This window comes from Coregonus clupeaformis, chromosome 23, assembly GCF_020615455.1.
Source record: "Coregonus clupeaformis isolate EN_2021a chromosome 23, ASM2061545v1, whole genome shotgun sequence".
Lineage (NCBI taxonomy): Eukaryota > Metazoa > Chordata > Actinopteri > Salmoniformes > Salmonidae > Coregonus > Coregonus clupeaformis.
In genome coordinates this window covers 14126555-14154274 of record NC_059214.1, presented here as the reverse complement: position 1 = coordinate 14154274, position 27720 = coordinate 14126555, and the positions used below count along the sequence as shown (strand labels likewise).

Below are 27720 nucleotides of genomic sequence, written 5' to 3'. Positions count from 1 at the left end.
TGAATAAACTAAGTAGCCAATAGGCAGAGGGTAGCATAATTCTCTCTCTGTATGATTCTCTGTAATAATGGTATGGGAATAATAATGCATTTTATTTTGTAAAGTGCTTCAAACATCAAACAACACAACATTTTCAGTCACCTCCTTGTCTGAAGGACAAGTGGTTAAACAGGTTAATGTCAAGCCCTGCATGTTTTTTTCAAAAGTCTCATGGAATGTAGGCCTACATTGAACACCACACGTTTGCTGCTACTGTAGGCTTAGTGATAAAACAGCTATTTCTTTGTTAAAATGTTATGGGATGCATTTTCTCCATTGTTTTTGATGGTAGGCCACTCTGGTAGGCCTACATTATGATCAAATAGCCACAGTAGCCTACTTGGCCACTGTTAAAACTGTAACTTAACGCGGGTACAGCCTCAGTGTTCACAGTAAACACGCTCTGGAAGTTGAACAGAATTTTTACAATGTTCAAGTTTGCGCTCAGCAGACTTGAAATTTGTTCAGTGCCGAAAGAAAATAGAGGGAATATTGCATATGATGTACAGTGCCTTGCAAAAGTATTCATCCCCCTTGGCGTTTTTCCTATTTTGTTGCATTACACCTGTCATTTAAATTGGTTTTTATTTGGATTTCATGAAATGGACATACACAAAATGGTCCAAATTGGTGAAGTGAAATAAAAAAAATAACTTGTTTCAAAAAAGTCTAAAGAATAAATAACGGAAAAGTGGTGCGTGCATATGTATTCACCCCCTTTGCTATGAAGCCCCTAAATAAGATCAGGTGCAACCACTTACCTTCAGAAGTCACATAATTAGTTAAATAAAGTCCACCTGTGTGCAATGTAAGTGTCACATGGTCTCAGTATATATACACCTGTTCTGAAAGGCCCCAGAGTCTGCAACACCACTAAGCAAGGGGCACCACCAAGCAAGCGGCACCATGAAGACCAAGGAGCTCTCCAAACAGGTCAGAGACAAAGTTGTGGAGAAGTAAAGATCAGGGTTGGGATATAAAAAAATATCCAAACATCCCACGGAGCACCATTAAATCCATTATTAAAATATTGAAAGAATATGTCGCCACAACAAACCTGCCAAGAGAGGGCCACCCACCAAAACTCACGGACCATGCAAGGAGTGCATTATTCAGAGAGGCAACAAAGACACCAAATATAACCCTGAAGGAGCTGCAAAGCTCCACAGCGGAGATTGGAGTATCTGTCCATAGGACCACTTTAAGCCGTACACTCCACAGAGCTGGGCTTTACGGAAGAGTGGCCAGAAAAAAGCCATTGCTTAAAGAAAAAAGCCATTGCTTAAAAAAAGGCATGTGGGAGGCTCCTCAAACATATGGAAGAAGGTACTCTGGTCAGATGAGACTAAAATTGAGCTTTTTGGCCATCAAGGAAAACGCTATATATGGCGCAAACCCACCACCTCTCATCACCCCGAGAACACATGGTGGTGGCAGCATCATGCTGTGGGAATGTTTTTCATCGGTAGGGACTGGGAAACTGGTCAGAATTGAAGGAATGATGGATGGCGCTAAATACAGGGAAATACTTGAGGGAAATCTGTTTCGGTCTTCCAGAGATTTGAGACTGGGACAGAGGTTCACCTTCCAGCAGGACAATGACCCTAAGCATACTGCTAAAGCAACACTTGAGTGGTTTAAGGGGAAACATTTAAATGTCTTATAATGGCCTAGTCAAAGCCCAGACCTCAATCCAATTGACAATCTGTGGTATGACTTAAAGATTGCTGTACACCAGCGGAACCCATCCAACTTGAAGGAGCTGGAGCAGTTTTGCCTTGAAGAATGGGGATAGATCCCAGTGGCTACATGTGCCAAGCTTATAGAAACATACCCCAAGAGACTTGCAGCTGTAATTGCTGCAAAAGGTGGCTCTACAAAGTATTGATTTTTTGGGGGGGTGAATAGTTTTCAGTTTTTTTGTCTTATTTCTTGTTTATTTCACAATAACATAATTTTTGGCTCTTCAAAGTGGTAGGTATGTTGTGTAAATCAAATGATACAAACCCCCAAAAAAATCCATTTTAATTCCGGGTTGTAAGGCAACAAAACAGAAAAAATGCCAAGGGGGGTGAATACTTTCGCAAGCCACTGTATCTCTTTCTCACAAGGTTGGTTATACTCAATGCACTTGTGGAATGGCTTGCCAAGGTTCTTTGGATATGTGACATCCTTGATCATGTGAAATTATTGAGGACACAGAGTAAAGGATGGCAAATCATCAGGGTCTTATTTACTAGGACCCAAACCGAAGTAAACAGACAGAAACTGTGAGGGACTACCTGAATTGGTCCTATAAGAAACGCACAACGTTTTGCTACGGTGTGCACTAATGAATACGACCCAGGATTCCCTTTTTGGAAAATGGTATAGCCCTACATATTTCACAATAAGCTGCCCAGTTGAATATGTGTGATTGCATTGACCAGTAATCAACCTATTAGGGTACAAATCTCACCTATTGCATTTTGATGACAGAAAGATCAATATGCATTGGATATTGACAGAATGCTAATTGGCTCGTGGCATGTATGTTGCACATACACTGAGTGTACAAAACATTAAGGACACCTGCTCTTTCAATGACATAGACTGATTAGGTGAATCTAGGTGAAAGCTATGATCTATTATTGATGTCACCTTTTTGCCTGTCTTGACCTACTGATTGCCTGCCGTCCTGTACCTGCCTGACTCTGATTTGGATTACGACCCTTTGCCTGCCTTGACTTACCTTTTGCCTGTCCCTTGAACTATAATAAACTCTGAGACTCTTACTGTCTGCCTCCTGTGTCTGCATCTGGGTCTTAGCCTGAGCCGTGATAGCGCAACAGTTTCCCGTGTTTATCAAGAAAGGTCCACCACCCAAAGGACATCCAGCCAACTTGACACAACTGTGGGAAGCATTTGAGTCAACATGGGCCAGCATGTTGAAATCACACTACAAACTATTACCCTCATGCACTTAAGGAAATCACAAATGTCATGGATATATTGTAACTAATGGATATGTTAAGACTTAAATATCCTGACCTAGTGAGATATACATGGTGGAGGCTTAATCAAGCTAGTCTTCTTGACTACTTTCTTATGTCATTCTCTATGGCATCAAAATATATTTTTAAAATTGATAGGGGACAGAATGTGGTCGGACCATCAAATAATTGGCATATATATTACTCTTACAGGATTTTCAGGGTGAGGATATTGGAAATGTAATCAAAGCCTATTGGATGATAACTTGTTTTTAACTAGGACAGAATAATGTATAACTGACTTTTTAAAACAACATTGGTACAGCAGATCCCTTTATTGTATGGGACACTTTTAAATATGCCTTTAGAGGCCATGCAATTCAGTACTAATCTCTAAAACAAAGGTAATTTAAGTCAAAAGAGTCCATATTAACAAAGGAAATGGAAGGACTAACAGTACAGATAGATAGCAACAAAACCTGTACCATAGAGGCTCAGAATAATTTAGAGAAAAAACAAAATAAATGGAGGAAAGATTAAGTATAATATATTATAAAAAATAAAGCAAACTGGATGGAATATGGGGAAAAATATTTTTTTTATCTTCGACATAGAAATGCTACCAAAAATAATTTACTGAAACTTGTTACAAATGACGGAGTCAGCCATGATTCACCAAGCAATTTTTGAAAGAGGAAGTAAAGTACTTTAAGCATATGTTTTCGTTTCAGTCTCCTCCATCTCCACCAACCGACGCTAATTGTATGGATTTTGTTTCTATTAATAATGTAACTCATGTGAAGTCCAAATTACAGAGGAATAACTTCTTGATGCAATTAAAGCCTTTAAGTCCGGGAAGAGTCCAGGGCTGGATGGCATACCAAACTTTTTTTGATATGCTTAGAGGACCGTTATTAGCATGTTTTAACTACTCCTATATAAATGGTAGATTATCAGACCCTCAACAAGGTCTGATTTAATTATTACTGAAACAGGATCCAAGTAGTACATATAAAGATCCAGTCGATTAAAAAAATTGGAGGCCTTTTACATTTTAGTGTTGTGATGCAAAAATTCTAGAAAAATGCATAGCGCATAGAATTAAAAAGGTATTGTCGGATATTATTCATCCTAATCAGACAGGTTTTTTACATGGACGATACAGTCGAGATAATATAAGTAAAGTACTGGAAACAATAGAACACTATGAAAAATCTATCTGGGAAACCAGGCCTGGTATTCATATCTGACTTTGAAAATGTATTTGATAAAGTACGACTGGAGTTTATATATAAATGGCTGAAATATTTCAATTTTGGAGAATCTCTTATAAAATGGGTTAAGGTTATGTATAATAACCGTAGGTGTAAAATAGTAAATAATGGCTACTTCTCGGAAAGTTTAAACTGTCAAGAGGAGTAAAACAAGGTTGTCCACCATCGGCATATCTATTTATCATCGCCGTCGAAATATAAGGTGTTAAAATCAGAACCAACAATAATATCAAGGGGTTAGAAATCCAGGGCTAAAAAACAAAGGTGTCATTGTATGCTGATGATTCATGTTTTCTTTTAAATCCACAATTTGGATCCCTACACAGCCTCATAGAGTGTCTAGATATTTGTTCTAATCTCTCTGGATTACAACCAAATTATGATAAGTGTACTATATTACATATTGGCTCACTAAAAATACAAAATTTTACTATACTGTGTAGTTTACCAACAAAATGGTCTGACGGTGATGTGGACATACTCGGTATTCATATCCCAAAAGAAAGAATTGATCTCACTCTGTCAAGGATTCTGCCGAGGCTGCACCTCCTCCTTGCTCGGGCAGGCTTCGGCGTTCATCGTCACCAGAGTACTAGCTGCTGCCGATCTATGTTCTATGTTTCTATGTTCTACCTGTTGTTGTCTGATTGTCTCACACCTGTTTCCCATCGGGCAATTACTCCTTCCCTATTTAACCCGGTGGCTCCCATTATGTTTTGTGCATGTTTGTTATTTCGTTTGGTGAGCAGGTTTACTCCTCCCTGTGTGGAGGTATTTTGTATTTGTTTCTTTACTTGTTAGAAAAGTACATTTTCATTGAGTTCTGTGTCCTGTGCCTGACTTCGATCCACCGTATTACACTGACACTCGTGACACACTCCAATTCATTTTTATAGAAAGTTAGCAAAAATAGATAATATCTTCCTATCATGGAAAGGAAAATACCTGTCTATTTGTAGAAAAATCACCCTGATTAACTCTTTAGTCATAGCCCAGTTTACCTACTTGCTTATGGTATTGCCTACACCAGCAACATGTTTTTCTTTAATTATATGAGCAAAAAATAATCCATTTGATTTGGAATGGCAAGCCAGACAATTAAAAGGGCCAATTTATATAAAGAATATGAATTCGGAGGGCATAAATTATAACATATTAAAGCATTAGATCTCTCACTAAAGGCGTCAGTCATACAAAAGTTATCCGAACTGGTTCTCCAGCAAATTAGTAAGAATGTCTCACCTCATGTTCAAGAATGGCCTTTTTGCCTTTATTCAGATTACAACCTCTCACTTTCGGTTATTTGAAAATGAAATAATCTCCATAATATCGCTATTTTTAAAACAAGCCATAGAAAGTTGGTTGCAATTTCAGTTTAATCCACCAGAAAAGACAGAACAAATAATACAAAAAATATGGTGGTTAAACTCAAATATAATAATTCATTTTTTTTTTTAAACATTGTTTTTCAATAAATTTTAAACAAAAACAAAAAGTTATGTCACTCATGCAGTTAACAAAAATATATGGAAATGTCTGCTCTACCCAAAATTTTAATCAACTAATTGCAGCATTACTGCAAAAATGCAAGAGAAAGTGGAAGGGGGGAAAAGTAAGGAACTTGTCTGTTGGCCCTGAATTTATTTATTTTTTATTTAACTTTTATTTAACCAGGTAAAAACACATTGAGACCTAGGTCTCATTTACAAATGTGCCCTGGGAACAATACAGAAAATAAAATTATACACAATTTAAAATACAAAATTAAATAAATAGCAAACATTATATACACAATGAACAATCATGATATGTTATCTACTAGTTAATGAAAGGCAAGCCCGATTCCTATAGAAGAAGCCCAACTTAATTGTTAATTTCTTGACTAACTCGTCAACATGCTTTTTAAAAGATAGATTTTCGTCAATCCAGATGCCCAGATATTTATAGGCGGGGACATGATCAATGGGGGCACCATCTAACGTACTTATGCGCAAATCATCAGTTACATTATTACAGTGGGGAAAAAAAGTATTTAGTCAGCCACCAATTGTGCAAGTTCTCCCACTTAAAAAGATGAGAGAGGCCTGTAATTTTCATCATAGGTACACGTCAACTATGACAGACAAATTGAGGGAAAAAAATCCAGAAAAACACATTGTAGGATTTTTTAGGAATTTATTTGCAAATTATGGTGGAAAATAAGTATTTGGTCACCTACAAACAAGCAAGATTTCTGGCTCTCACAGACCTGTAACTTCTTATTTAAGAGGCTCCTCTGTCCTCCACTCGTTACCTGTATTAATGGCACCTGTTTGAACTTGTTATCAGTATAAAAGACACCTGTCCACAACCTCAAACAGTCACACTCCAAACTCCACTATGGCCAAGACCAAAGAGCTGTCAAAGGACACCAGAAACAAAATTGTAGACCTGCACCAGGCTGGGAAGACTGCATCTGCAATAGGTAAGCAGCTTGGTTTGAAGAAATCAACTGTGGGAGCAATTATTAGGAAATGGAAGACATACAAGACCACTGATAATCTCCCTCGATCTGGGGCTCCACGCAAGATCTCACCCCCGTGGGGTCAAAATGATCACAAGAATGGTGAGCAAAAATCCCAAAACCACACGGGGGGACCTAGTGAATGACCTGCAGAGAGCTGGGACCAAAGTGACAAAGCCTACCATCAGTAACACACTACGCCGCCAGGGACACAAATCCTGCAGTGCAAGACGTGTCCCCCTGCTTAAGCCAGTACATGTCCAGGCCCGTCTGAAGTTTGCTAGAGTGCATTTGGATGATCTAGAAGAGGATTGGGAGAATGCTATGGTCAGATGAAACCAAAATATAACTTTTTGGTAAAAACTCAACTCGTCGTGTTTGGAGGACAAAGAATGCTGGTAAGAACACCATACCTACTGTGAAGCATGGGGGTGGAAACATCATGCTTTGGGGCTGTTTTTCTGCAAAGGGACCAGGACGACTGATCTGTGTAAAGGAAAGAATGAATGGGGCCATGTATCGTGAGATTTTTAGTGAAAACCTCCTTCCATCAGCAAGGGCATTGAAGATGAAACGTGGCTGGGTCTTTCAGCATGACAATGATCCCAAACACACCGCCCGGGCAACGAAGGAGTGGCTTCGTAAGAAGCATTTCAAGGTCCTGGAGTGGCCTAGCCAGTCTCCAAATCTCAACCCCATAGAAAATCTTTGGAGGGAGTTGAAAGTCCGTGTTGCCCAGCGACAGCCCCAAAACATCACTGCTCTAGAGGAGATCTGCATGGAGGAATGGGCCAAAATACCAGCAACAGTGTGTGAAAACCTTGTGAAGACTTACAGAAAATGTTTGACCTGTTTCATTGCCAACAAAGGGTATACAACAAAGTATTGAGAAACTTTTGTTATTGACCAAATACTTATTTTCCACAATAATTTGCTAATAAATTCATTAAAAATCCTACAATGTGATTTTCTGGAATTTTTTCCTCATTTTGTCTGTCATAGTTGACGTGTACCTATGATGAAAATTACAGGCCTCTCTCATCTTTTTAAGTGGGAGAACTTGCACAATTGGTGGCTGACTAAATACTTTTTTTCCCCACTGTACTTGGTTTTACCAGCATTTAGTACCAACTTCAGGTCAACCAAGCCTTTCTGCAAGGTAGTAAAAGCAGATTGAAGAGTCAACAGAGCCTGAGCTGCGGTAGGGGCAGTAGTGTATACAACAGTGTCATCTGTGTATAGATGAAAGTTGCAGTTTTGTACAGATAGACCAATACTGTTAATATAAATTGTGAAAATAACTGGACCAAGAATCGAACCCTGTGAGACACCTTTTATGTCATGTCTAAAAATCCTGATTTAATGCCATCAGTAAGTACACACTGTGTTCTGTCTTTTAAATCATTCTCAAACCAGCTACAAGTAGCTGATCTAAGCCAATCGTAGAGAGCTTCTGATTAAGTAAGGTGTGATCCACGGTGTCGAATGCCTTGGACAGGTCGATGAAGAGGGCAGCACAGTGTTTCTTCGTATCTAAACAATTTATGACATCATTTAAAACCATAGAAGTAGCAGAGATGGTACTATGACCTGGTCTGAACCCTGACTGTTTTACATTCAGAAAATATGTAGGAGTTAAAAGGGATCTAAGCTGAGTATTAATCAATGATTCCAGGATTTTTGCTAAGCAAGAGAGTTTGGAAATGGGACGATAATTATTTAGATCACTCGGGTCCCCACCTTTATGTAAAGGAAGCACATGGGCCGCCTTCCAAACTATAGGGATATTACTCTATATAATTGTCAAGTTAAAAATATGTGTTAATGCTTCCGCAATCAATGGAGCAGAAAGTAGATTTTCTTTACATCAATCTCAATTCTGATGCATTGTTCCAATACATCAGAAGTAGACAGTTGCTCCAGAGAGTACAAGGATTCACCGGTGGTTGTCTGGTCCTCTATCAAGTCGACGAGCGGCAGGAAAAGAGACGAGCAGTTTACTGACTGACCCGGATCTATTAAACCGAGATTTCTTTCAAACAAAAAAATCGGCTGACATAAAATGTTGATTAAAAGCATGACCTATCTCATTTTTTTCAATAACGATGTCAGAGTTCAGTATAACTTGCTTGGGTAGGGAAGGAGAGGAATTTACATGCTTTAGCACCTTAACTGTTTTCCAAAATGTTGATGGATGACCAGCAGAGTTAACGATAGTACTTAGAAAGTAGCTTGATTTAGCCTTTACTAAGGATGTGCATTTATTTCTCAGTTGCCTGAAAAGCTGCCAGTCCACAACAGCATCAGTTAGTCTAGCTTTGGCCCAGGCATTATTTCTTGTTCAAAGACATCTGAAAGTTCTGTAGAAAACCGGGATTTGATCTGTTTTTTAGTCTATAGCATATAAAAGGAGCATGTTTATCTGCCATTGATATAAAAATAGATGAGAAATTCTCAAGAGCTAATTCAGGGTCAGGTATAAACTTGATGGAGGAAAGTTCCGAAAAGTACACGCTTGGGGAGAAAAGTTTTTAAAATGTATCTTCTTAATAATACGGGGATCATAATTATGCTGTCTAGTATCTCTTATACAGGCTATAGCACAAGGTGACTAGCAAACACACCAAAATACATGTACTTATGGGGGATATTCCATGGCACATGGTTTATGAATTTATACGCAAAACGACACCGGATTCAACACTTAGATTTTTTCTATTTAAATTATACAAAATTCTTGCAACCAATAGAATGTTATATAAATGAGGGACACAATCTTCCCAGCTCTGCAGAGTTTGTTGCGAAGAGACAGAGTCATTAGATCATTTATTTTGGTACTGTCCATATGTAGCTTGTTTTTGGTCACAGGTCCAGGAATAGCTGAAGAATTGCAACATGTACCTGGAGCTAACTCTGCAAATAGCACTGCTGGGTGATTTGAATCGATCAGTAATATAATAATACTTTCAGGAAGAAAAAAAAATATTTTTATTTACAATCTGTAGAAACTATGAGAATAGAAAGGTTCAGAACTTTTGTGAAACATCACAGCACAGTTGAAAAATATATGGTAAATATAAATTGAATATGGATGGTGTTAAGAGACAGATGGAAGTGGTTGAATGGAGCTGAAGGGTGGGACTAACAACAACAAGATAACTCATGTAAAATATACTCTGTCCGTAAAATGTACAGTGATGAGAACAAGTATTTAATACACTGCCGATTTTGCAGGTTTGCCTACTTACAAAGCATGTAGAGGTCTGTAATTATCATCATAGGTACACTTCAACTGTGAGAGACGGAATCTAAAACAAAAATCCAGAAAATCACATTGTATGATTTTTAAGTAATTAATTTGCATTTTATTGCATGACATAAGTATTTGATACATCAGAAAAGCAGAACTTAATATTTGGTACAGAAACCTTTGTTTGCAATTACAGAGATCGTACGTTTCCTGTAGGTCTTGACCATGTTTGCACACACTGCAGCAAGGATTTTGGCCCACTCCTCCATACAGACCTTCTCCAGATCCTTCAGGTTTCGGGGCTGTCGCTGGGCAATACGGACTTTCAGCTCCCCTCCAAAGATTTTCTATTGGGTTCAGGTCTGGAGACTGGCTAGGCCACTCCAGGACCTTGAGATGCTTCTTACGGAGCCACTCCTTAGTTGCCCTGGCTGTGTTTTTCGGGTCGTTGTCATGCTGGAAGACCCAGCCACGACCCATCTTCAATGCTCTTACTGAGGGAAGGAGGTTATTGGCCAAGATATCGCGATACATGGCCCCATCCATCCTCCCCTCAATACGGTGCAGTCGTCCTGTCCCCTTTGCAGAAAAGCATCCCCAAAGAATGATGTTTCCACCTCCATGCTTCACGGTTGGGATGATATTCTTGGGGTTGTACTCATCCTTCTTCTTCCTCCAAACACGGCGAGTGGAGTTTAGACCAAAAAGCTCTATTTTTGTCTCATCAGACCACATGACCTTCTCCCATTCCTCCTCTGGATCATCCAGATGGTCATTGGCAAACTTGAGATGGGCCTGGACATGCGCTGGCTTGAGCAGGGGGACCTTGCGTGCGCTGCAGGATTTTAATCCATGACGGCGTAGTGTGTTACTAATGGTTTTCTTTTAGACTGTGGTCCCAGCTCTCTTCTTGTCATTGACCAGGTCCTGCCATATAGTTCTGGGCTGATCCCTCACCTTCCTCATGATCATTGATGCCCCACGAGGTGAGATCTTGCATGAAGCACCAGACTGAGGGTGATTGACCGTCATCTTGAACTTCCTCAATTTTCTAAGAATTGCGCCAACAGTTGTTGCCTTCTCACCAAGCTGCTTGCCTATTGTCCTGTAGCCCATCCCAGCCTTTTGCAGGTCTACAATTTTATCCCTGATGTCCTTACACAGCTCTCTGGTCTTGGCCATTGTGGAGAAGTTGGGTCTGTTTGATTGCAGGTGTCTTTAAGAGTTCAAACAGGTGCAGTTAATCGGTAAGAGGAAAACAGGAGGGCTTCTTAAAGAAAACTAACAGGTCTGTGAGAGCCGAATTCTTACTGGTTGGTAGGTGATCAAATACTTATGTCATGCAATAAAATGCAAATTAATTACTTAAAAATCATATAATGTGATTTTCAGGATTTTTGTTTTAGATTCCGTCTCTCAAAGTTGAAGTGTACCTATGATAAAAATTACAGACCTCTACATGCTTTGTAAGTAGGAAAACCTGCAAAATCGGCAGTGTATCAAATACTTGTTCTCCCCACTGTACAGTGGGGGAAAAAAGTATTTAGTCAGCCACCACTTGTGCAAGTTCTCCCACTTAAAAAGATGAGAGAGGCCTGTAATTTTCATCATAGGTACACGTCAACTATGACAGACAAATTTAGATTTTTTTTCTCCAGAAATTCACATTGAATGATTTTTAATGAATATTTGGTCACCTACAAACAAGCAAGATTTCTGGCTCTCACAGACCTGTAACTTCTTCTTTAAGAGGCTCCTCTGTCCTCCACTCGTTACCTGTATTAATGGCACCTGTTTGAACTTGTTATCAGTATAAAAGACACCTGTCCACAACCTCAAACAGTCACACTCCAAACTCCACTATGGCCAAGACCAAAGAGCTGTCAAAGGACACCAGAAACAAAATTGTAGACCTGCACCAGGCTGGGAAGACTGAATCTGCAAAAGGTAAGCAGCTTGGTTTGAAGAAATCAACTGTGGGAGCAATTATTAGGAAATGGAAGACATACAAGACCACTGATAATCTCCCTCGATCTGGGGCTCCACGCAAGATCTCACCCCGTGGGGTCAAAATGATCACAAGAACGGTGAGCAAAAATCCCAGAACCACACGGGGGGGACCTAGTGAATGACCTGCAGAGAGCTGGGACCAAAGTAACAAAGCCTACCATCAGTAACACACTACGCCGCCAGGGACTCAAATCCTGCAGTGCCAGACGTGTCCCCCCTGCTTAAGCCAGTACATGTCCAAGCCCGTCTGAAGTTTGCTAGAGTGCATTTGGATGATCCAGAAGAGGATTGGGAGAATGTCATATGGTCAGATGAAACCAAAATAGAACTTTTTTGGTAAAAACTCAACTCGTCGTGTTTTGGAGGACAAAGAATGCTGAGTTGCATCCAAAGAACACCATACCTACTGTGAAGCATGGGGGGTGGAAACATCATCCTGCTTTGGGGCTGTTTTTTCTGCAAAGGGACCAGGACGACTGATCCGTGTAAAGGAAAGAATGAATGGGGCCATGTATCGTGAGATTTTGAGTGAAAACCTCCTTCCATCAGCAAGGGCATTGAAGATGAAACGTGGCTGGGTCTTTCAGCATGACAATGATACCAAACACACCGCCCGGGCAACGAAGGAGTGGTTTCGTAAGAAGTATTTCAAGGTCCTGGAGTGGCCTAGCCAGTCTCCAGATCTCAACCCCATAGAAAATCTTTGGAGGGAGTTGAAAGTCCGTGTTGCCCAGCAACAGCCCCAAAACATCACTGCTCTAGAGGAGATCTGCATGGAGGAACGGGCCAAAATACCAGCAACAGTGTGTGAAAACCTTGTGAAGACTTACAGAAAACGTTTGACCTGTGTTATTGCCAACAATGGGTATATAACAAAGTATTGAGAAACTTTTGTTGTTGACCAAATACTTATTTCCCACCATAATTTGCAAATAAATTCATAAAAAATCCTACAATGTGATTTTCTGGATTTTCTTGTCTCATTTTGTCTGTCATAGTTGACGTGTACCTATGATGAAAATTACAGGCCTCTCTCATCTTTTTAAGTGGGAGAACTTGCACAATTGGTGGCTGACTAAATACTTTTTTTCCCCACTGCATGTAGGTTCAGAACATTTGTGAAACAGCACAGTTAATAAAATATGGCAAATAGAAATCAAACTGGATGGACATCAGAAATAGATAGAGAGGACAAGAGGACAAGAGAGGTTGAGGGTTGAGGAAGGACAGGACTAAAAATAAACTAAATAGAACTATTGTAAAATAGACTGTTTCCATAAAATGTATATACAGTTGAGTCGGAAGTTTACATACACCTTAGCGAAATACATTTATACTCAGTTTTTCACAATTCCTGACATTTGATCCTAGTACAAATTCCCTGGCTTAGGTCAGTTAGGATCACCACTTTATTTGAAGAATGTGAAATGTCAGAATAATAGTATAGAGAATGACTTATTTCAGCTTTTATTTCTTTTATCGCATTCCCAGTGTGTCACAAGTTTACATACACTCAATTAGTATTTGGTAGCATTGCCTTTAAATTGTTTAACTTGGGTCAAACATTTCGGGTAGCCTTCCACAAGCTTCCCACAATAAGTTGGGTGAATTTTGGCCCATTCCTCCTGACAGATCTGGTGTAATTGAGTCAGGTTTGTAGGCCTCCTTGATCACACATGCTTTTTCAGTTTCTGCCCACACATTTTCTATAGGATTGAGGTCAGGGCTTTGTGATGGCCACTCCAATACCTTGACTTGATCTATTTTGTGAAGTGCACCAGTCCCTCCTGCAGCAAAGCACCCCCACAGCATGATGCTGCCACCCCCGTGCTTCACGGTTGGGATGGTGTTCTCGGCTTGCAAGCAAGCCCCTTTATCCTCCAAATATAACGGTGGTCATTATGGCCAAAAAGTTCTATTTTTGTTTTATCAGACCAGAGGACATTTCTCCAAAAAGTACGATATTTGTCCCCATGTGCAGTTGTAAACCATAGTCTGGCTTTTTTATGGCGGTTTTGGAGCAGTGGCTTCTTCCTTGCTGAGCGGTCTTTCAGGTTATGTCAACATAGGACTCGTTTTACTGTGGATATAGATACTTTTGTACCTGTATCCTCCAGCATCTTCACAAGGTCCTTTGCTGTCGCACCAAAGTACGTTCATCTCTGTAGTCCTCTGTAGCTCAATTGGTAAAGCATGGCGCTTGTAACGCCAGGGTAGTGGGTTCGATCCCCGGGACCACCCATACGTAAAAATGTATGCGCACATGACTGTAAGTTGCTTTGGATAAAAGCGTCTGCTAAATGGCATATTATTATTATCTCTAGGAGACAGAACGCGTCTCCTTCCTGAGCGGTATGACAGGAACATTTGTTTAAAAAATATATGTATAAATACAGTACCCATCAAAAGTTTGGACAGAGAATTACATCATTTAGCAGACACTCTTATCCAGAGTGCATTATTATTATATATATATTTTTCATACTGGCCCCCCGTGGGAATCGAACCCACAACCCTGGCATTACAAGCGCCATGCTCTACCAACTGAGCTACACGGGGCCCACACACCTACTCATTTAAGGGGTTTTCTTTATTTTTACTATTTTTTGCATTGTAGAATAATAGTGAAGACATCAAAACTATGAAGTAACACACATGGAATCATGTAGTAACCAAAAAAGGGTTAAAAAATCAAAATATATTTTAGATTTTAGATTCTTCAAAGTAGCCACCCTTTGCTTTGATGACAGCTTTGCGTTCTCTCAACCAGCTTCATGAGGTAGTCACTTGGAATGCTTTTCCAACAGTCTTGAAGGAGTTCCCACATATGCTGAGCACTTGTTGGCTTCTTTTCCTTCACTCTGCGGTCCAACTCATCCAAAACCATCTCAATTGGGTTGAGGTCGGGTGATTGTGGAGGCCAGGTCATCTGATGCAGCACTCCATCACACTCCTTCTTGGTCAAATAGCCCTTACACAGCCTGGAGGTGTGTTTTGGGTCATTGTCCTTTTGAAAAACAAATGATAGTCCCACTAAGCATAAACCAGATGGGATGGCGTATCGCTGCAGAATGCTGTGGTAGCCATGCTGGTTAAGTGTGCCTTGATTTCTAAATAAATCACTGACAGCATCACCAGCAAAGCACCCCCACACTAGCACACCTCCTCCATGCTTCACAGTGGGAACCACACATGTGGAGATCATCCGTTCACCTACTCTGCGTCTCACAAAAATCTTAAATTTGGACTCATCAGACCAAAGGACAGATTTCCACCGGTCTAATGTCCATTGCTCGTGTTTCTTGGCCCAAGCAAATCTCTTCTTCTTATTGTTGTCCTTTAGTAGTGGTTTCTTTGAAGCTATTAGACCATGAAGGCCTGATTCATGCAGTCTCCTCTGAACAGTTGATGTTGAGATGTGTCTGTTACTTGAACTCTGTGAGGTGCAATCTGAGGTGCAGTTAATTGCCGATTTCTGAGGATGGTAACTCAAATGAACTTATCCTCTGCAGCAGAGGTAACTCTGGGTCTTCCTTTCCTGTGGCGGTCTTCATGAGAGCCAGTTTCATGATAGAGCTTGATGGTTTTTGCAACTGCACTTGACGAAACTTTCAAAGTTCTTGACATTTTCTGGATTGACTGACCTTCATGTCTTAATGTAATGATGGACTGTCGCTTCTCTATGCTTTTTTGAGCTGTCCTTGTCATAATATGGACTTGGTCTTTTACCAAATAGGGCTATATTCTGTGTACCACCCCTACCTTGTCACAACACAACTAACTGTTAGAGAATAATATCAAGCAGTCGTGTGAACTAAATCATTAAAGAAAGAATGTGGATGGCTGCTCCAATCAAAGAGCCCAAAAGCAGCGCTTGACCCACCTCTCTCTAGTGTCAAAGGTCAAAAGTGAGGACAGTGACAGGAACAAGGAATGTAGCTGGCAGCCATGACATCATTTAAAAATGATCCATGACCTTATAGGTGACACTAGATGTCCCTCCAAGACACCGCTTTCTAGTTGTCTCTGGATTTCTTTCCTCCACAATCTCCACAGAAACAATATAGGATCTTCTCAAAACAGATTGAAGAGGGTAATGAATAAGCAGCAAAGAAATAACATTACCCTGATGTATCCGCTGAGTCCTTTGGACACTGTATTGGAGTATACATTGCATTCGGAAAGTATTCAGACTCCTTCCCTTTCCCCACATTTTGTTACATTACAGCCTTATTCAAAAATGGATTAAATAAAAAAAAATCCTCATCAATCTACACACAATACCCGATAATGACAAAGCGAAAACATTTTTTGGGTATTTGTTTTTTGCAGATTTATTAAAAATAAAAAAAGGAAATATCTTATTTACATAAGTATTCATTCCATTTGCTATGAGACTCGAAATTGAGCTCAGTTGCATACTGTTTATATTGATCATCCTTGAGATGTTTCTACAACTTGATTGGAGTCCACCTGTGGTAAATTCAATTAGTTGGACATGATGTTGTTGTACTTTTTAGTGATATCCAATTGGTAGTTAGTCTTGTCCGATCACTGCAACTCCCGTACGGACTCGGGACAGGCGAAGGTCGAGAGCCATGCATCCTCCGAAACACCCTGTCAAGCTGCAATGCTTCTTGAAACACTGCTCGCTTAACCCAGAAGCCAGCCGCACCAATGTGTCAGAGGAAACACCGTACAACTGGCGACCGAAGTCAGCGTGCATGCATCCTGCCCGCCACAAGGAGTCGCTAGAGCGCGATGGGACAAGTACATCCCAGCCGGCCAAACACTCCCCTAACCCGGCCACTTCCATCACTCTTAAATGGAAGAAGTTTGGAACCACCAAGACTCTTCCTGGAGCTGGCCGCCCGGCCAAACTGAGAAGGGCCTTGGTCAGGGAGTTGACCAAGAACCTGATGGTCACTCTGACAGAGCTCCAGACTTCCTCTGTGGAGATGGGAGAACATTCCAGAAGGACTACCATCTCCGCAGCACTCCACCAATCAGGCCTTTATGGTAGAGTGACCAGACAGAAGCCACTCCTCAGTTAAAGCCACATGACAGCCTGCTTGGAATTTGCCAAAAGTCACCTAAAGGACTCTCAGACCATGAGAAACTAGATTCTCTGTTCTGATGAAACCAAGACTGAACTCTTTTGGCCTGAATGCCAAGCATCACGTCTGGAGGAAACCTGGCACCATCCCTACGGTGAAGCATGGTTGTGGCAGCATCATGCTGTGGGGATGTTTTTTCAGCAGCAGGGACTGGGAGACTAGTCAGGATCAAGGGAAAGATGAGTGGAGCAAAGTACAATAGATCCTTGATGAAAACTTGCTCCAGAGCACTCAGGACCTCAGACTGGGGTGAAGGTTCGCCTTCCAACAGGATAACGACCCTAAGCACACAGCCAGGACAACGCAGGAGTGGCTTCGGGACAAGTCTCTGAATGTCCTTAAGTGGCTCAGCCAGAGCCCGCACTTGAACCCGATCGAACATCTCTGGAGAGACCTGAAAATAGCTGTGCAGCGACGCTCCCCATCCAACCTGACAGAGCTTGAGAGGATCTGCAGAGAAGAATGGGAGAAACTCCCCAAATACAGGTGTGCCAAGCTTGTAGCATTATACCCAAGAAGACTTGAGGCTGTAATCGCTGCCAAAGGTGCTTTAACAATGTACTGAGTAAAGCATCTGAATACTTTCTGAATGCACTGTCAGACATTTGTTGTGGATTTGTATATTTATTGCCTTCTCATGTCTATAAATCCCTCTCCAAGAAGAGTAGAGCTCAAATCCTGAAGGAAATAAGTTTGATTTCTTAACATTAAAATTCCCCCGACAATGACAACAATTGCTGAGGCCCCAAAATACTGTATATATTGATACGGCCCAGAAATATTTTTTTACGTCTGTGTTTTGGTGATGGAATAGCTTCCAGGGGCTCTTGAAATTTTAGGCCTATCAATGTTTCTAACAGAACCGTTATCCTCTTCGTCTGTGTTTGATGGAGGACTCAAGCAACTTTGACACCCTGCTAAATGTCTCCGCCTCAGTTTCAGTTCTGTGAATGATGATAATACCACACTTTGATTTGGTGTGTGTTGGCGTCGCAATGCACCTGCTGTTCTTCATCCCTGGGGAAATGCACCACTCTGTCATTCATACCACTTCACCAAAGGGTGCATTTGGACATTGAAGGGACAAATACTGTAGGCATTGAGGGGACATTTGGTAATTGAGAGGACACAGAGTTGTCAAGCGGATTATTCATTTAGTTGCTGAGGGAATGTTTGACCAATTCAGATAAATTAATTGAAAACACAGTGACATACACTACATGACCAAAAGTATGTGGACACCTGCTCGTCGAACGTCTCATTCCAAAATCATGGGCATTAATATGGAGTTGGTCCCCCCTTTGCTGCTATAACAGCCTCCACTCTTCTGGGAAGGCTTTCCACTAGATGTTGAAACATTTCTGCGGGGACTTGCTTCCATTCAGCCACGAGCATTAGTGAGGTCGGGCAATTAACCCTGACTGTGAGCCAGGCCTTCAATTCATCCCAAAGGTGTTCGATGGAGTTGAGGTCAGGGCTCTGTGCAGCCCAGTCAAGTTCTTTCACACTGATCTCGACAAACCATTTCTGTATAGACCTTGCTTTGTGCACAGGGGCATTGTCATGCTGAAACAGGAAAGAGCCTTCCCCAAACTGTTGCCACAAAGTTGGAAGCACAGAATTGTCTAGGATGACATTGTATGCTGTAGCGTTAAGATTTCCCTTTACTTGAACTAGGGGGCCTAGCCCGAACCATGAAAAACAGCCCCAGACCATTATTCTTCCTCCACCAAACTTTACAGTTAGCACTATGCATTGGGGCAGGTAGCATTCTCCTGGCATCCTCCAAACCCAGATTAGTCCGTCGGACTGCCAGATGGTGAAGCGTGATTCATCACTCCAGAGAACGCATTTCCACTGCTCCAGAGTCCAATTTACACCACTCCAGCCGACACTTGGCATTGCGCATGGTGATCTTAGGCTTGTGTGTGGCTGCTCGGCCATGGAAACCCATTTCATGAAGCTCCCGACGAACAGTTAATGTGCTGACGTTGCTTCTCTGTAGTGAGTGTTGCAACCGAGGACAGACTATTTTTACGCACTACGCACTTCAGCACTCTGCGGTCCCGTTCTGTGAGCTTGTGTGGCCTACCACTTCGCGGCTGAGCCGTTGTTGCTCCTAGACATTTCCACTTCACAATAACAGCACTTACAGTTGACTGCAGTAGCTCTAGCAGGGCAGAAATGTGATGAACTGACTTGTTGGAAAGGTGGCATCCTATGACGGTGAAGTCACTGAGCTTTTCAGTAAGGCCATTCTACTGCCAATGTTTGTCTATAGAGATTGCATGGATGTGTGCTCGATTTTATACAGCTGTCAGCAAGGGGTGTGACTGAAATAGCCGAATTCACTTCTTTGAAGGGGTGTACACATACACATTTTCTACAAGGGTGGTATTCTAGGGACAGTCTGTCATTGACCATTTTTAATACATCTGATTTATGAGGACACACAGAGTACCGCAGACTCTACAGAGCTGAACTAGTGCATGTGAGCCGAGATGTGCCGACTTCAAGTTCACTCTATCAAACTTTAATGGCATACTGTATACTGTCTAATCAGGCATGAGTGAGCACTTCAACATACTTTGAAGAGCTACATTTAAGAGAGGTCTTACCCAATGCTTACCGAGTCCGTGAACACAACGTTCCCATGTGGGCTGAGCAAGGAGAAAAGTAAAACCCTTAGCGGACCCCCAGCCTGCCACCCCACTCCTACTGTATATAAAAAAAACAGCCATTTTCATTGTTAATGCATTAAGCGTATGGACAATGGCTGTCTTTAACCGCACGCTGAAGTTCCTTTGTTAAAAATGAATGCCTTAATTACGGCTTCCCTCTGGTTACGCATCAGGCTCATAAGGACCCGGGTGTATAAGGACATCTCTCAGACGGAAGCATGATGTGCTGGCACATTAGGACCGTGAATCAGTCGTATTGGGCTCTGCTACATGCATGAGGAAATATTTTACCTTCCACACAAGGACACGATAAAAAATGCATACCTCACACTCAATATTTTAAGCGGCACAAAAGTGAAGTGGCAGTTTAGGGGGGGCATTTAAGATGAGGGAGGATTTTACTTGATTTTTAATCAGCATTTCTATTTCCTTATTTCTATTACAGCATATTGTCATTCATATTCCATTCAACCGGTTCAGTGTAACAGCGATAGGTTTAGGCTACTACAGGACACTCGAATTTTCCCTATATCCATCATGAGGTTGCTACATCCTAACCTATGAATTAAAGTTTACAATGTAGGTGCACACAGGTCGAGAACAACATTTGAGGTGACAATGACACATGGACAGACAGTGACACATTCAATACCGCATTGCACATTCTTACCTGCATCTAGCTGATATAGGGTGTAATCATTAGTCCAACAGTTGCAAACAAGAGTTTCTATTGGACAATTCAGGTGTGTTTATCCCCGTTTTGTTCCATTTGCTTCCGTTTAAGAAACTTTTTTCAACAGAATCGGCGGAATGAATACACACACCCCTGATAACATTCAAACACAGTTCTCTTTCATAGCAGCCACAAACAAAGAGCATGATCACTTTCCTTGTTAATTCCTTCTCGCATCTACGCGCTCTCCTCTTTTCACCTTTTCCCTTCGCTTGTGGACTTCAGTGCACAACATATCAGCTGTATGTGACCAGGCGAAAAAACTTTTCCAAGTCAAACCATATCATAACCACTACACACAGTCTACATCGTTGTCACCATATTAGCTGAATTAACATCATAGTCAACATAGCTAATAGAACTAACCCATTAGTAAACCTGCTACAATCATGCAGTAGCATTACAGTGTACAGTCAGTAAGCAGTTTAGCACTTACAATGGCAGGCCCTGTGGCAATAGATTAGTAAAACCAAAAGCTTACCTTGACTTGGAAGAGTTCCAGTGTTGTGTTGGATAGTCATAGCCAGCTAGCTAACATAGCATCCCTCTATTTGAGCAGGGTGTTTCAGTAGGCTAAACTAGCTAGCTGCATTCACTTGCCAAGTAAGTTAAAGTGAAAAAATAATACAACAAAATATAGCTAGATCTCTTTCTCTCTCTCTCTCTCTTCTCTCTCTCTCTCTCTCTCTCTCTCTCTCTCTCTCTCTCTCTCTCTCTCTCTCTCTTGCTTCTCCTTCAGTTTTGAAGATATTCATTTGTTAAAAACGGTTCAACTATTGTCTTTCTCTCTCTTTGAGTCAACTACTCACCAAATGTTATGCATTGCAGTGCTAGCTAGCTGTAGCGTATGTTGTCAGTACTAGATTGATTCTCTGATCCTTTGATTGGTGGAAAACATGTCAGTTCATCCTGCAAGAGCTCTGATAGGTTGGAGGACATCCTCCGGAATTTGTCATAATTACTGTGTAAGTCTATGGAAGGGGGTGAAAACCATGAGCCTTCTAGGTTTTGTAGTGAAGTCTATGTACCCAGAGGAGGACGGAAGCTAGCTGTCCTCCGGCTACACCATGGTGCTACCCTACAGAGTGCTGTTGAGGCTACTGTATGTCTTCATTGCAAAATAGTGTGTTTTAATAAATTATTTGGTGACGTGATTATATTTAGTATAGTTTTTTCTAAAAGGGTAACTTTTTTAATGTTTCACAATTCTGATTTTAATGACATTCACTGAGGATGGTCCTCCCCTTCCTCCTCTGAGGAGCCTCCACTGGTGCCTATTAATGTGTGTGTCTGTGTGGGTATGGGTGTGGATACATTCTTAATGTACCTGTGCACCAAGGTTCATGAGCTGGGTATATTTAACGGAGCACATGATGCTTGGACAAAATGTTTTGCTTATTCTGCGACATTGAGGAATAAGCCCAAGAAGCATATTTTAGTCCCCAGTTAGCTTTGACCTTTTTTCAGTCGACACATTGAAGCATTATACACATACAGTGAGGGAAAAAAGTATTTGATCCCCTGCTGACAAAGAAATGATCAGTCTATAATTTAATGGTAGGTTTATTTGAACAGTGAGAGACAGAATAAGAATACGTATTTCCCTCATTAAAATGCAAATCAATTTATAACATTTTTGACATTCGTTTTTCTGGATTTTTTTGTTGTTATTCTGTCTCTCACTGTTCAAATAAACCTACCATTAAAATTATAGACTGATCATTTCTTTGTCAGTGGGAAAACGTACAAAATCAGCAGGGGATCAAAAAAAATAATCCCTCACTGTACCCACTGTACACGTACCCCCTAAATCTTATTCCTTACAACTGACAGGAAATAGCACTAAGCAAGGCTGGAAAAAAACTTATAAAATCAGCAGGGTACCATACTAACATTGTCTGGCTTCAAATAGCTCAGTTCACCTTCAAGAAGTCTATGTTGTACATATATTTTTCTGGCTTACAGAAATAAATAGAGACCACTCAGGGCCCAATGAGAAGATCAATATCAATTTTAGGTCCATTTGGTTGTATGTCACAATGCTCTGACTGCAGTTTTGATGCAATCTGTGGGATGTATGACAGTCACATTTTCAAAGGTACTAACTGCAGAGAATATATTGATTGTACAGTGAGGAGATGCTCTTATCCAGAGTGACTTACAGGAGCAAATAGGGTTAAGTGCCTTGCTCAAGGGGACATCGACAGATTTTTCACCTAGTCGGCTCGGGATTAGAACCACTGACCTTTCGGTTAATGGCACAACGCTCTTAACCACAAAGCTACCTGCCGCCCCATTTTATCCCCTGCTGATTTTGTACGATTTGCCCACTGACAAAGAAATGATCAGTCTATCATTTTAATGGTAGGTTTATTTGAACAGTGAGAGACAAAATAACAACAAAAAAATCCAGAAAAACGCATGTAAAAAATGTTATAAATAGATTTGCATTTTAATGAGGGAAATAAGTATTTGACCCCTCTGCAAAACATGACTTAGTACTTGGTGGCAAAACCCTTTTTTGCAATCACAGAAGTCAGACGTTTCTTGTAGTTGGCCACCAGGTTTGCACACATCTCAGGAGGGATTTTGTCCCACTCCTCTTTGCAGATCTTCTCCAAGTCATTAAGGTTTCGAGGCTGACGTTTGGCAACTCGAACCTTCAGCTCCCTCCACAGATTTTCTATGGGATTAAGGTCTGGAGACAGGCTAGGCCACTCCAGGACCTTAATGTGCTTCTTCTTGAGCCACTCCTTTTTTGCCTTGGCCGTGTGTTTTGGGTCATTGTCATGCTGGAATACCCATCCACGACCCATTTTCAATGCCTTGGCTGAGGGAAGGAGGTTCTCACCCAAGATTTGACGGTACATGGCCCCGTCCATCGTCCCTTTGATGTGGTGAAGTTGTCCTGTCCCCTTTGCAGAAAAACACCCCCAAAGCATAATGTTTCCACCTCCATGTTTGACGGTGGGGATGGTGTTATTGGGGTCATAGGCAGCATTCCTCCTCCTCCGAACACGGCGAGTTGAGTTGATGCCAAAGAGCTCCATTTTGGTCTCATCTGACCACAACACTTTCACCCAGTTCTCCTCTGAATCATTCAGATGTTCATTGGCAAACTTCAGACGGGCATGTATATGTGCTTTCTTGAGCAGGGGGACCTTGCTGGCGCTGCAGGATTTCAGTCCTTCACGGCGTAGTGTGTTACCAATTGTTTTCTTGGTGACTATGGTCCCAGCTGCCTTGAGATCATTTACAAGATCCTCCCGTGTAGTTCTGGGCGTATTCCTCACCGTTCTCATGATCATTGCAACTCCACGAGGTGAGATCTTGCATGGAGCCCCAGGCCGAGGGAGATTGACAGTTCTTTTGTGTTTCTTCCATTTGCGAATAATAGCACCAATTGTTGTCACCTTCTCACCAAGCTGCTTGGCAATGGTCATGTAGCCCATTCCAGCCTTGTGTAGGTCTACAATCTTGTCCCTTACATCCTTGGAGACCTCTTTGGTCTTGGCCATGGTGGAGAGTTTGGAATCTGATTGATTGATTGCTTCTGTGGACAGGTGTCTTTTATACAGGTAACAAACTGAGATTAGGAGCACTCCCTTTAAGAGTGTGCTCCTGATCTCAGCTCGTTACCTGTATAAAAGACACCTGGGAGCCAGAAATCTTTCTGATTGAGAGGGGTCAAATACGTATTTCCCTCATTAAAATGCAAATCAATTTATAACATTTTTGACATGCGTTTTTCTGGATTTTTTTGTTGTTATTCTGTCTCTCACTGTTCAAATAAACCTACCATTACAATTATAGACAGATCATTTCTTTGTCAGTGGGCAAACGTACAAAATCAGCAGGGGATCAAATACTTTTTTCCCTCACTGTATATTTTCTGAGAACCTCTGCTTTACTTTGACCATCAAATCAAATCAAATTGTATTTGTCACATGCTTTGTAAACAACAGGTGTAGACTAACAGTGAAATGCTTACTTACGGGCCCTTCCCAACAATGCAGAGAAAGAGAAAATAGAAAAAGAATACAAATGTATTAACACGTAATAATAAAAGTAATGATAAATAAACAATGAGTAAAGATAACTTGATATGTACAGTGCATTCGGAAAGTATTCAGATCCCTTAACTCTTTCCAATTTTTTTTACGTTACAGCCTCATTCTAATATGGATAAAATAAATAAAAATCCTGATCAATCTACACACAATACCCCATAGTGACAAAGCGAAAACAGGTTTTTAGAAAATACCTTATTTACATAAGTGTTACAGGAGGGGGTCGCAGTTCCGGAGCGGCCCACTAGGTGTCATCCTCCGACAACCTTAGGCACCTCCTCACTCACAGTCTGGACTAATCATTATCCTATTGGTGTCACCTGTGTCTACCTTTTCACCTGTGTATTTATGCCCTCACTTCCTTGTGTTCCATTGCTCTGTTTTCTCTGCTAGTTTCTCTATGCCAAATAGTACTAATCAGTGTCTGATCACGAGACGTATGTACAGGTACTTGAGAAGTGTTCTCCCTGTTTCATTGTTGTTTTCAGTCAAATTTAGCATTTTGTATGTTTGCTGTCAGCCTGTTTTTGGAGACCAATTTGCTCCTTCTTTATTTTATTGTGACAAGTCTGTTATTTTCTATCCTGGTTTTGGGACCACCAGTAAAGATCGTTGTTTCACGATCTCTGCCTACTGTCTATCCTCCACCGCACCTGGGTTACACCTCACACCAACCCTTACAGGAAAGAGAGCCAATATGGACCCAGCGGAGGCAGCACAGTATCATAGCGCATTGGCAACGCAGGAAGCTATGTTGAACCAGCACGACCGCAGCCTGCAGCAGATCACCGAGAATCTCCGCCAACTGACGATCGCTGTGCAGAGCCGGGTGGACACCCTCTCGGTGCGGGTAGATAATCGGTGTTGTGAGAGGGCGCATGAGAGAGGGATGACGCAAACACGCTTGTCCAGGATGGAAAAGCAGAAACGTCTGTTCCAGGGACGTTGCCTGTACTGTGGCCAGACAGGTTCCCACTGCGACTCATACCCGGAGAAGCCAGGAAACGGGAGGGCTCGCTAATATTGGGACGGGTGCTAGCGAGCCGGAACCAAAACCCCAACCCCAGGGTTCAGTGGGCCTGCACTGCGCATCGGGCACATGCACTGGTGGATTCGGGGGATGTGCATGTCCGGGTGGCAGGGGGGCTATGGGAGGATATCCCGTTTTTCATTGTGGACTCTCCGGAGTGTCCCCTCGTCCTCTGGCACCCCTGGCTGGTCACCCACAAACCCCGGATAGACTGGTCCACGGGGTGGCTCATCCTGGAGGGAGGCTCCGCCTCTGTCCTGTTCCGGTCTCCACCGACCACTCATCAGCCCAAACCACCGTCCCAGACCACCTACCAGTCCTCACCTCTTCCCCAAGTCCCGCACTCTGAACCGCTTACTGCCCTAGCGGCGGTTCCCACCGGGAGGACGGTGACTACAGACTCCGTCACCAGCCCAGACCTGGTAGGCATTCCCCGGGATTTTGGGATCTGGGGGAGGTGTTTAGTAAGAGGCATGCCAAGGGCCTACCTTCTCACAGGCCATACGACTGCGCTATCAATCTCCTGCCGGGTGCCATGCCCACAAAGGGCGATTATTTTCCTTGTCCAGGCGGGAGACGCTGGCCATGAGGGAGTATATCGACGAGGCACTCGTCAAGGGTCACATCCGTCCCTCTACCTCACTCGTGGGCGCAGCCTTCTTCTTCGTGGGGAAAAAGGACGGTGGGCAGCGGCCATGCATTGATTACCGGGCGCTCAACGACATCACGGTTAAGAACCGCTACCCACTCCCCCTGATGACGACGGCATTCGAGTCATTGCAGGGTGGACAGGTCTTCACCAAGCTGGACTTACAAAACGCCTACAACCTGGTGAGGATTTGAGAGGGGGATGAGTGGAAGACAGCTTTTAACACACCCAGTGGGCATTATGAGTACCAAGTCATGCCGTTCGGTCTAGCCAACGCGCCTGCAGTGTTCCAGGCATTGGTCAATGATGTGCTCCGGGACCTCCTCGCCTACAGTGTCTTCGTGTATTTGGATGACATCCTAATATTTTCAAAGGACATGAGTGAACACCAGCAGCACGTTCGGCAGGTCCTCCAACACCTTCTCCGTCACCAGCTCTACGTCAAGGTGGAGTGTTTGTTCCACACAGAGACAGTCTCCTTCCTGGGGTTCATCGTCAACCAGGGGGACCTACGGATGGACCCAGCCAAGGTCAGCGCAGTACTGGATTGGCCCCAGCCCTCATCCCTCAAGCAACTACAATGGTTTTTAGGATTCGCTAATTTTTATAGCCGATTTATTCGCAATTTTAGCTCCCTAGCCGCTCCCCTGACAGATCTCACCCAGACGAGGTTGCGCACCTTTGCCTGGACCCCGGAAGCGGAGAACACATTTGATGCGCTTAAGCGGCGCTTTAAATTGGCCACGGTCCTAGGGCATCCTGATCAGTCCCTGCCGTTCATTGTGGAGGTGGATGCTTCAGACGTTGCAGTGGGAGCAATCCTGTCCCAGCGGTTCCTAACGGACACGTTTTTCTCCCGTCGACTGTCCCCGGCGGAGCAGAATTACAACCCCTGCCTCCAACCCCTGCCTATCCCCAAGCGCCCCTGGTCCCACATCTCACTGGATTTAATTTCCGCCCTACCCCCCTCTGATGGATACACAGTCATCCTGGTTGTTGTGTACCGGTTTTCGAAGGCTGCCCACTTCATTTCTCTTCTCAAACTCCCGTCAGCCTGGGAGACAGCTAAGTTGGTGGTGCAGCACGTTTTCCAGGTCCACGGCCTTCCCCAAGATGTGGTGTCAGATCGGGATCCTCAGTTCGCCTCCTGGTTCTGGAAGGTGTTTGCCACCTGCCTCGGCGCCTCCGTCAGCTTGTCTTCTGGCTTCCATCCCCAGTATTCAGACCATTTCCTATGAGACTCGAAATTGAGCTCAGGTGTATCCTGTTTCCATTGATCATCCTTGAGATGTTTCTACAACTTGATTGGAGTCCACCTGTGGTAAATTCAATTGATTGGACATTATTTGGAAAGGCACACACCTGTCTACATAAGGTCCCACAGTTGAAAGT

At 42.4% G+C, this 27720-nt stretch overlaps 1 protein-coding gene and 1 non-coding gene across 2 annotated transcripts in view; both read right to left on the bottom strand.

The window, feature by feature from the left end:
* Positions 1-27720, bottom strand: part of LOC121536639 (inactive dipeptidyl peptidase 10-like) — a 346281-nt gene that overhangs the window by 241137 nt on the left and 77424 nt on the right. The window lies entirely within an intron of this gene.
* trnat-ugu lies at positions 14534-14609 on the bottom strand. The gene has a single exon. It is a non-coding gene; the product is annotated as a tRNA-Thr (tRNA).